The sequence below is a fragment of the Siphateles boraxobius genome, unplaced genomic scaffold (genome assembly GCF_051911475.1).
Source record: "Siphateles boraxobius isolate OS27281-9 unplaced genomic scaffold, OSU_SipBor_1 68, whole genome shotgun sequence".
Classification (NCBI taxonomy): Eukaryota; Metazoa; Chordata; class Actinopteri; order Cypriniformes; family Leuciscidae; genus Siphateles; species Siphateles boraxobius.
The window spans coordinates 7,827,243-7,837,500 of record NW_027509195.1 but is presented as its reverse complement, the minus strand read 5'-3'; the positions used below and the strand labels follow the sequence as shown (position 1 = coordinate 7,837,500).

Sequence of the window (10,258 nt, the reverse complement as noted above, 5' to 3'; positions counted from 1 at the left end):
AAATCCATAGGCCTATATTTATTTTAAAAAAAGTATGATGTTGACAATTGAAATTCAAGCCAAGTTAAAAAATGGTAAAAAGTTAAGCTAAAATATGGAATATATGTAAACTACTATTTACAATTAACCTCATAACCTGAGGGTTGTTCCATAAAACAAGATTAGAAAATAAGCCAGGCTTATTTTGGTTAGTCAGACTTATTGTCGGTGAATTCTGTTTCATAAAGCAAACTTAAAATAGTTCAAACTCAGTTACCCTGGAAACTTATGCTGGGAAACTAGCCTGGTCTGGGACAGGCTAACTGTCAGGCTAAGCCTGAAATGATGCTTAACCAAAATACCGTTTTAACACTGACCCACTGGGAATGTGATGATATTACATCTGACTCTCTGGCATGCTGCCATTTTATTTCATGTAACCACTATCAGTCCAACAATGAAAACAAATGCACTTTAAAAATAAATGTAATACATTCGAACAAAAATTGAAAGTGAAAACAAATACAAAAAGTGAAACAAATGTAAAGAAGTAAAGATAGGCCTATTTTTTAGTTGGTGTGATTTTTGTAATGAATCAATTAAATGTCTATAAATAGGGAGCTCCACCATATGTGTAGGAGGACGCATAGTCATGGCGTGTCCTTTCATTGATGAGGTGGTGGATGAGGGAGCGATAATCATACGCAGAGCATTTCAAAGAGAACATACTTTCAGGGACAGGGCAGACCCATTTGCTTTTTCTGACTACTACCTGCATGAGCAGTATAGATTCTCGAGGGAAGGGATAGCATATATTTGTAGATTACCGATACCACACATGATAAATAGCACACGGCGCAATAAGGCGCTCACAGTCCCACAGACTGTGTGCATTGCATCTTCAACTGTGTACAAAAAAGCGAAGGGCAGAGAATATCAGCAAAGCATCGGTTTGCCGCTCTGTACGAATTGTGTACCTGTCTTTAAAAAAATACTTAATGTGTTCATCACCTTCCCTGGCCACAGAGCGATTCACAGTATTAAACAAGCCTTTTATGGAATCGCTGGTAAGTTCAAATAAGAACTATATAGAAAACGGAAATATTTATTGTCTGTTAATGTAAGACAGGCAATTGACAGACAAACACTTAACTTTTGTAGCTTTCCCAAATGTTATCGGAGCTCTGGACTGCACCCACGTGCGCATAAAGCGCCCGTCTGGTCCGCATGAAGCAGACATGGTTAATAGGAAATCATTACACAGCATCAATGTACAGGTACAGTCCCACTGAGATTATATTGTAGGCTAGAAGCGATTGTTCTTTACAATAAGCTGGGCACCAGTGTTCTATTCATTGCAAATGCATTAACAATTCTATTTATATAGATCTATGTAAGTCCAATAGTGACCTACATTTTTAATTATTTAGAGGATTTGTGATGCAGACTGCATCATCACAAATGTAGAGGCAAAATGGCCTGGCTCAGTGCATGATTCCAGAATCTTTCGGGCCTCTTCTCTTTCCCACCAACTGGCACAAGGTATGTTAGTCACTTAACATATAGCAAAAACTACAGCTTTAAAATACCTTCACCATATTCAATGCTTTTTTTTTTTTTTTTGATTCAGGTCAATGCTCAGGAGTTTTGTTGGGAGACAAGGAATATGAATGGCTGCCTTATCTCTTGACTCCCTATCAGGAGACGCAGACTGAGGCACGGCACAACTACAACATTGCCCATGCATTCACAAGAGCTCGTATAGAGATGGCATTTGGGCTCATCAAGTCAAGGTTCCAGTGCCTGAATTACCTCAGAGTGATTCCACAAAGGGCATGTGACATTGTAGTTGCATGTGTTGTGCTACATAACATTGCCTGTCTGAGGAGAGAGAGGCAACCAAGGATGGTTTTAGAGCAAGACTGAGACATTGAAGGCATTTTTGATGACAATGAAATAGGCAGGGTTATAAGAGACAGTTATGCCAATAATTATTTTGGTTAATACTGTCCAAACCATGTTAAAAGTTTTCACTTTCCCCTTAATTTACCAGACACACAAGTCATATTTTTTATTTTTATTATTTAGGTTGAAGCTGGCTGTTGGGGGTGAAAACATACAATTAAATGTGGTCAAAAAACAAAAAGGTCATGTGTCATTGTTTTAAATATGGCAGTTCTACTTGCATTTTTCTCTAGCTGTTGGATTTCCAGCTCCAACTTTCTCATCTTGAGTTTTTTATATCGGATGTCAGTATCTATGGCCTCCATTTATTTCAGGAGATACCTTTTGCAGACTCCCTTTATGTTCTGGGTTTTGTAGGAACAGAAAATTAAGTTTTTTTTAATTTGATCTAGTGCTCTTGGCACTTTTTTGGTAATTTTTTAATACTCACTTGGTCACATGTGGTCCCAGACTGAGAGGGCTCTAGAAGGGTGTCAGCATCCTGTTGCCAATAATGGAAATACACACAATTTAGCACCTCACAGGTAGGCTTTTAAATATATAATGTGCAAATCTGTGCCTACCTCAGGCCTCCTTGAACATACTGACACAGTCTCCTCATCCTCTTCAACTGTAGATGGGCCTTCAACCTAAAACCATTTATTAAACTTGGTTTAATAAATCACCACTTGACAAATCAGTGCTTTAAACTCATACTGTCATACTCACAGGATTCAGCATGATGTCTGGTGGATCCAGAAAGCACACAGAATTTGGCATCACTATAAAACAAAAAGATTTAGTTAGGAATGCAAGAATAAAAATAAATAAAATAAACAAAATACCTTTAAGTAGTGATCTCTTATACTGGATGGAATGGATCCAGATGCTGTTCCCGCCTCTATTCCCTCAATGACAGGCCTCCCTTTATTCAGGTCTAATGCCAGCTCCTCTGCAGGAGTAAAGTTGGCTTTTGGTGGCCCTCCCCCAGTGCCAGCAACCTCAGTCTTCTTTTTGGCAGCTGCAATTATTAAACATCATGAGACTGGACAGTTGTAACATCAAGCTGGTTATGCTTAAGTACTTACATAGATTTATACTTTATAATTATTACTTACCATTCTGAACTATATATTTTATTTTCACCTGCTGCCATGTTCTTTTTTCTTCACTTAATTTGCTGCTGTAAAAGTGACACACACACACACTTCAATGTATTGTGACAAACATTTAATTTAACTTTAATAAAATATAGTAATGTAGGCCTACATTAATTGCTACCTACGCATTGAGACGATCAGCAATTTCCTGCCAACCTTTTCCTCTCGTTTTATTAATTGCTCAGTATTTCTTTTTTTGTAATCATGTGTTTAAATTCTTCGTAAGATTCGAGAAGTAATTGCTGCTCAGTTGCCGTGAACATCGCTGCTCTCTCTTTCCTATGTTAAATGGATGAATCTATGCTCCACCATCAGGGCTTCTTAAGAATAGCGTGCACGCACAACTAGATAAACCTGGTTCAAATTAGTGAGATTGCGTGAACTTGAATTACCTTTTATGAAACCGCCTAAGCCCCAACTGATTTGTTAGGTTAATTCAAGTCAGGTTTTGGAGCTTAATCCCCGCTTTTCTAAGCTTCTTTTATGAAACAACCCCCAGGAGAGCAGCAGTCCTTTTGTTTAGAAATGTTTCACCTTGTCCATCTCCACTCCATCCATCTCAAGTTCCCAACGACAAGAATATCCCAACGTAATTATCAGCAGAATGCCACCGATGATATTGATAAAGCTTAATTTATTTTTAAACAAGCATATTCATTTAACAGTGCTTGGTTTATAGACATACTAATCTACTCTTCATAACCACGTGTTAAAAAAACTGAAGCATGCGCATATATTTACGCTTGACCTCTGATTAACCTGAAAGTACCTGATCAGTGCTTATCTTTTCCCATTTGTGTGTACAACTGAACTTTATCTGTTTTCATCAGCCATTCAAGCATGCTGAACCAGCTACGGTGTGTAGATGACAACACCCATAGGCTGTCACTGTCACTTTTAGCTCAAACCAACGAAAAAATAAATAAAACATTGGGACAGTTTTCTTTGGATGCAAACTAAAGCTGTCAAACCAGTTGCAGACTGTTAACAAGACAGTGATTAAATTAAAGAGAACAGGGCATTAAGGTCTTTTTGACAGGAATAGTAAGAGCTCGGCTCATTGTGATTGCGGAAAGCTCCAGAAGCCTCTAGATGGCAGCAGTAAGCCTCACATGTCTTCAAATGTGACGAACAAATAAGGCGCTGCATTGTTATGGTTAAGATGAAGATGCTCTGAACACAAACAGGAAAAATTACATAAGACATTTAGATCTACAACATAAATTACACACAGTCCAATCTCAAATGTGAAATTTGAACCTGTTAGGTGTTGAGTTGATAAAGGACTCTGATTGTCTAATTTGTCAAGCACATAACTCACATTCTTGTGGTTATTTAATTACCAACTGACATTTTTAACAATCGCAAAATTAAAGTTTGAGGTAGGCTACTGTCTAATTTATGTTATCGAAAAACCTTAAAGTCTTCAAGTTGGCTATGTTAACCACGGATCTTATTTCCCTCGTAAACCAAAAGCTGCCCAAAAACCCATAGGAAATTGCTGAAGGAATCCATGGCAGGAAAACAAGAAAACTCTTCATGATTTAGGACTGCAAGCTTTAAATGATACCTCCATTTAATGGAAAAATCGCCATTTACCATTAAAAGGTCCGGAACTCTTTCGATTATAAAACGAAAACAAAAACACTGATTAACGATTATAAAACACTGTCAAGCATTCAACTTCTAAAGTTTAAAGTTATACAAACCGCATGCAAACCTATAAGCCTACAGTAAATGCCTCATTTAGGTTATTATTTATTTAGTCAATTGTAACACCTCCAGATGATGCTTCTTTTCTTTGTCACTGCACTGAAATCTCTGTTTTGAATGCTGGAAAGAGTGGAGGGAACATATGTCTTTTCATTCACAATTCTATGTGCAAAAGTACATATTCTCTTGTTATTCTTAAATTTATAATATAAATGTAGGATCATGCTAGATAAATAATATCACTGCTGCACCATGGATCTTTGGCCTCACTATCGCCATCTGTGGTTGAAACCTAAAATTGCAAGTTACATGCAGAGCAGTTTTAAACTATTAATAAATGTAATATTATAATTATTTTTGCACTAAAAATCTCCTGTAGAGCACTTTTAATAAAACATTTATGTTTGATTTTTTTTTTTCAATTGGAAGCCTCACTATTACAAGATAAATCAACCCCTCCCTAGCAGAGATATGTGTGTTAATGAGTATTAAGGTGGTGACTGTCCCTTTGGGGGTCCATTGATTCTCGGGTGTTTACCATGACACCAACAGCTGGCAGAACAAAGAAAAGGGCCAGATTGGGCACCACTGGCTGTGCTCCCTCAATTCCACCCAGTCCCCTCCTACCAAGAGTGGCACGTGTCCCTGAGCACCCCCAACTAAACACAGCTTAAAAGGAGAGGACACATCCCCCCTGCTATTGTCGTTACACCATTGTTATCTCCTAGACCCCTTCCTCCAGCTCAGTCCTATTATATGCTCAAATTTAGCTTTTTTTGCTCTCTAGAGAAAACTCATATGCCATTTGTCTTTGCCCTTCCCATTCTATGCTTCTTGCATTGTCTTGTCCCTTAACAACAAAAAGCCAAAGATGAATATTGAAGGAGAAATGACCCTATTGACCGTTACCTTGAATCAGTCAGCTTCCCATTGCCTACATATATGTCCACATCCAAACAGATGAAACCTGCTTACAGTTTATGTACAAAAAAGCATATTATCAGCTATTTACTAAATCAAGAAACTTACACACATACACCGTCTGTTATGTTTTTTAATTGTGAGCACACTGTAAAAAATGATTTTTGGTAAGGTAAATACTACTGAAAAAAACCCAATGTAATTTACAAGAAAAAGTTAGTTCAGGAAAGAATAAAAAAAAAAAGTAAATTCCATATCAGTACTTAATTCAAGCGAGTAGAAATGAAAGCGTAAATATCAACTCAATAAAATTAAGTAAAAATTACTCAACTTTTCTGATACTGGGGTTCCCATCATGCACTGGACCTTGCATAATTAATGAGGTTCATTTTTCACTGGTTTCCAGCTGTATTTACACTGTTTTATCATTGCTTTTGTTGTCAGGATTAGTGCCTTGCCATTTTGTGACATTTCGAGTAAATTTTCTGCTCAAAATGACACATTCAAACACAAAAACGATCCATCAAATGTTACCGTCATTGTGTATTGTCTACCAAGTATTGAGGTCTTTGCATTCACATCATGCATAACATCTGACATGATGAAGTATTACTTAGATATTCTAAGTAAAACACATACTATAAATGACTTGTATAATTCAATAAAATTGTTTGAGTGAAATGTAATGCAAAGGAAATTTCAACTAAATCGATATTAATCAACCTTTTATTAACCAAGTTAAAATTACTTATTATCTTTGTTACTTTCACTTAACTAGGTTAAGTAAAGTTTACTTAATTCCATATTCCAAGTAAATTTCAACTTAAAGATTTATAATTAAAGCTACTGATAAATATGTTAAGGTTTTTACTTGGCAAATCTTTGTAAATTTACTAGCATTTTCTAAGTGGAAAAAGTTGCCTAGCTTTTTTCAAGTAAATCCTACTCCAAATTTTTTTCAGTGCATGCTTGATCTGTTAAAAAAAAGCACAATATATATCTTTTCATAACTTGTTTGTTTTAGATTAAAATGTTTTATTTACTTTTTGTAAATTTGTAAATGAACATGCATAATGGGGTGAATTTTTGGGGAAGGGGGTGGGTATAAAATCATGTAAATATGATAAAAAAAGCATGTAGAAAATGTAAACTGAGGTTTAACTACAGCACTTTATTTTACAGTAATTTATGTTCATGTTTACAGATAAGTTTTATATAATTTAAAACAACTTTATTCAAATTTGTAGCAGATAAATTTGGTAAAACTATATAATGTAACAAACACACACAGGTACATACGTATGTATGTACAAACACTGAGTTATTCAAGCTATATTTTAACTGCAAAATGACCAGACTTCACCATGCTGAAAAATGGACCTAGCAATGAGATATTTTTGTCAAATTTAAAGAGATGCTTCATCACTTTCTGTGTGTGGTTCATTCAGCCTTGCAGGGAATTGCCTTCTCATGGAAAAAATCTGCAAGAGCACTACTTTAATGATAATATATCATTCACTCTCTTTACGCCAACGCCTGGGAGGCCATAAATATGAGGGTGAACCTAACAAGCTCTGCCCTCAAAATATGGCAAAGGGCGGATGCCATACATACAGTGCCAGTGTACTGGTTTACTGAGCCACCTCTTTCCCTGTTCCTTTCCTTCTTCCATTCACATCCAACCTACTTTGCATACTGGCACCATAAGACAGTCTTTTCCTTTCAGCCCCCCAGGGCATGCTGGGTAAATGGGTCATTCTCCCACCGCCTTTCATTAGAAGTGTGGCTGCTCTTTTTGCCGATCATTTCATGTGTGGTTACAGCTTTGTGTTTGATCTGGAATCTCTCCTCTTCTGCTGGCTCTTGTTCAGTGATGTTATGCTTCTGAACAGTACACATGATGTCAGATGAGGCACTCCATGATGGCCCTGATGGATGATGGTACAATGACCTGCAATACACACCAATTAGAGCTTCTCACTATTGGTTTCCCGATTCAAACTGGCACAGCCAAACGTTTGGCGATAATAATAGCTTCCAGTTTTAGTATCGTGACATGATAATCAGGCTGAGCTACCTTACTTAGAGTTTTCCATATTATCTGTTAGCTGGAGATGTAATGAGGCAAATGAGGTTAAACATTTGGCTTCAGGGTGTAACATTAGCATCCTTCCCCCTAAAGAACCACTGTGAACATAAGCAACAAGTTCAACATCATACCAAAGATATTTCTTTCATGCATATTCAAATCATTTCCACATAATCTTAAAAAATCATTTTGTAAATAAAAAAATGTACCCCACTGACTTCCATAGTAATTTTTTTTTCTGCTATGGAAGTCAATGGGGTTCATCAACTGTTTACTTATACTGACATTCTTAAAAATATCTTCCTTTGTGTTCAGCAGAAGACAGAAATCTGTACAGTTTTGAAACAACTTGAGGGCGAGTAAATAATGACAGAATTTTAATTTTTAAGTGAACTATTCCTTTAAAGGCAAGAAGAGATATATCTTTCTTCAAATCTTTTATATGCACTTACTGTAAAATGCACCATTTGCTGGTCTAACTAGTTTTTTCTGCCAAACAGAACAAATAAACACAGAATGTTTTACTTTTACTACCTTTATTACATTCAGAAGCATATCTGATGTTTTTCTCTACATGTAAGAAAAACATTTCTGTCCTTTTTATTTTTGAGCTGGAGAAATCAAAACCCGCTTAAAAGGTATGTCCGATTTGTGAGGGATTCAATTATTTGAGTCGATTCAGTTCGATAAACCATTTGAACCAGTTCACAGTGTGCACTGATTCGTTTTGGCGAATTAGTGGCTAACTCGTATGAATTTGTACAATCTCATTCGTGCATTTTCGTATCTGCTTATATGCCCCAGTAACGGATATAGGTGTGGAACTTCAAAAGGTTTTTTCCCTAAAAATGATCTTTTCATTCAATACACTTAGTACAAATTCATACAAAATCACCACCTTGTAAAATAGTTATGTTTTTGATCTGTGAATTCAACTGATCCAATCTGGTTGCAGCAGTTAAAGGTAGGGTAGGCAATTTCGCAGCGGCTAGCAATAGCAAGTTAGCTTTGAAAGCATGAGATCCCACCCTCTCTTCAGAGCATCTCCAAAGCCACGCCTCCTTCAAAACACATGAACGCACACAGCAGACTCTGCAAAGTGTCACGAGAGACATTGTTAAACTACATCATGTCTCAAAGCACATAACGTTACAATAATAATGAACATAAACAACTTACAGAGCTCTATTTGAGCTAAATTGGAGAACAATATCTTTACTCTAGATTACGGGATATTTTAACTAATTTGCGGTATAACTAGTCGATCGTGAGTGGCTCAACAGGTAGATATATAGATAAACTCATCTTTCAGGCATTTTACCGACCGGGTTGACACTTAAGCGTGAGAAATCGGGGGTGTGGCGTGAGAGATTGAGAATTGGGTCAATTGCGTGTGTCTCACGCTCAATGCGTGAGAGTTGGCAGCCCTGGTGTTGATAGTGTTGACATAGGAACACTTAATTCAAAGTCTGAGGACGTGAACAGAAGTCCGGTTAGAACGTCATGGGTTGCCATCTTGTAATTATGGTTACGACATGGTGCAAACACGGCATATGCTTGTTATTTTGGTTCAGGAGGAACTGTAAAAGGCAGCTGCTGTTTCTTTGTGGTCCTCAGTTACTGTCTACAACTCTGCATAGGCTTGTGTAACCACCCTGAGTGGTATTTGAACCGTGGTCTCCGGCGTGGAAGGCGGGCGCTCTGACGTCAGTCACTAGCCTCTTACTGCCCTATGACAGTTACACTTACTTGCAATGATTGGACAAACATTTTATTTTCTTCCACAGAAGTTATGTACATGTTTTAATATTCACAACTTTTCTATTATTGATTGCTATCAGCTATTCACGATCAGTGAAGAGAGTTTCAACCAGTATAATAAAAAGTGTTTATAAAAAAAATTGCCTATACCCTATCTTTAACAACTCACTGATTCATGATCCGGTCACAGCGAGTCTCAAGTAATCAAATCACTGAATCGTCCAAGAACCATTTGTAATAGGATCCTCAGAGGTCATGTGTGCTAGCCAGCTCATATTTCATAACAATGTCAGAATGAGCTATATAAGTACATATTCATAAGTAATTTGACTTTAGATGCTTAAATATATTCAAAAGTAAGTACTTTTGTACTTTTACTCAAGAAGAAATTTTAAAAGATTGGGCCTATTTATACTTTTACTGGAGTAAAATTTAATCCGGGTATCTATGGCACTTTACCACAACTTACTTAATCCTGTGCTTATGTTTGTTGCTGGTTTGTTTTAGTCAACCCATGACTAAATATACTCACTAAAAGTTGTTATTTCTCAATGTGTAATATAAACCACCAGGCAACATGAATCATGGTCCAACATGCTCTAGGTCACATCATTACAACATATCTGCAATAGCAAAATTTTAATTTCTGTCCTTTGTTAATGTATCTACATTTATGAATTTGGCTGAAGCT

General features: G+C 36.7%; 1 long non-coding RNA gene across 2 annotated transcripts; it reads right to left on the bottom strand.

Moving 5' to 3' along the window:
* Nucleotides 1-2,275: 2,275 nt before the first annotated feature.
* Nucleotides 2,276-3,003, bottom strand: LOC143722610 (uncharacterized). 2 transcript variants are annotated; one of them, XR_013196943.1, is made up of 4 exons: nt 2,792-3,003; nt 2,653-2,705; nt 2,508-2,573; nt 2,346-2,425 (listed from the first exon to the last, which is right to left on the bottom strand). It is a non-coding gene; the product is annotated as an uncharacterized LOC143722610 (long non-coding RNA). The 2 variants fall into 2 exon arrangements; XR_013196944.1 differs by lacking the exons at nt 2,653-2,705; nt 2,792-3,003 and adding an exon at nt 2,276-2,288 and having other exon boundaries at nt 2,375-2,425; nt 2,508-2,642.
* Nucleotides 3,004-10,258: the final 7,255 nt, after the last annotated feature.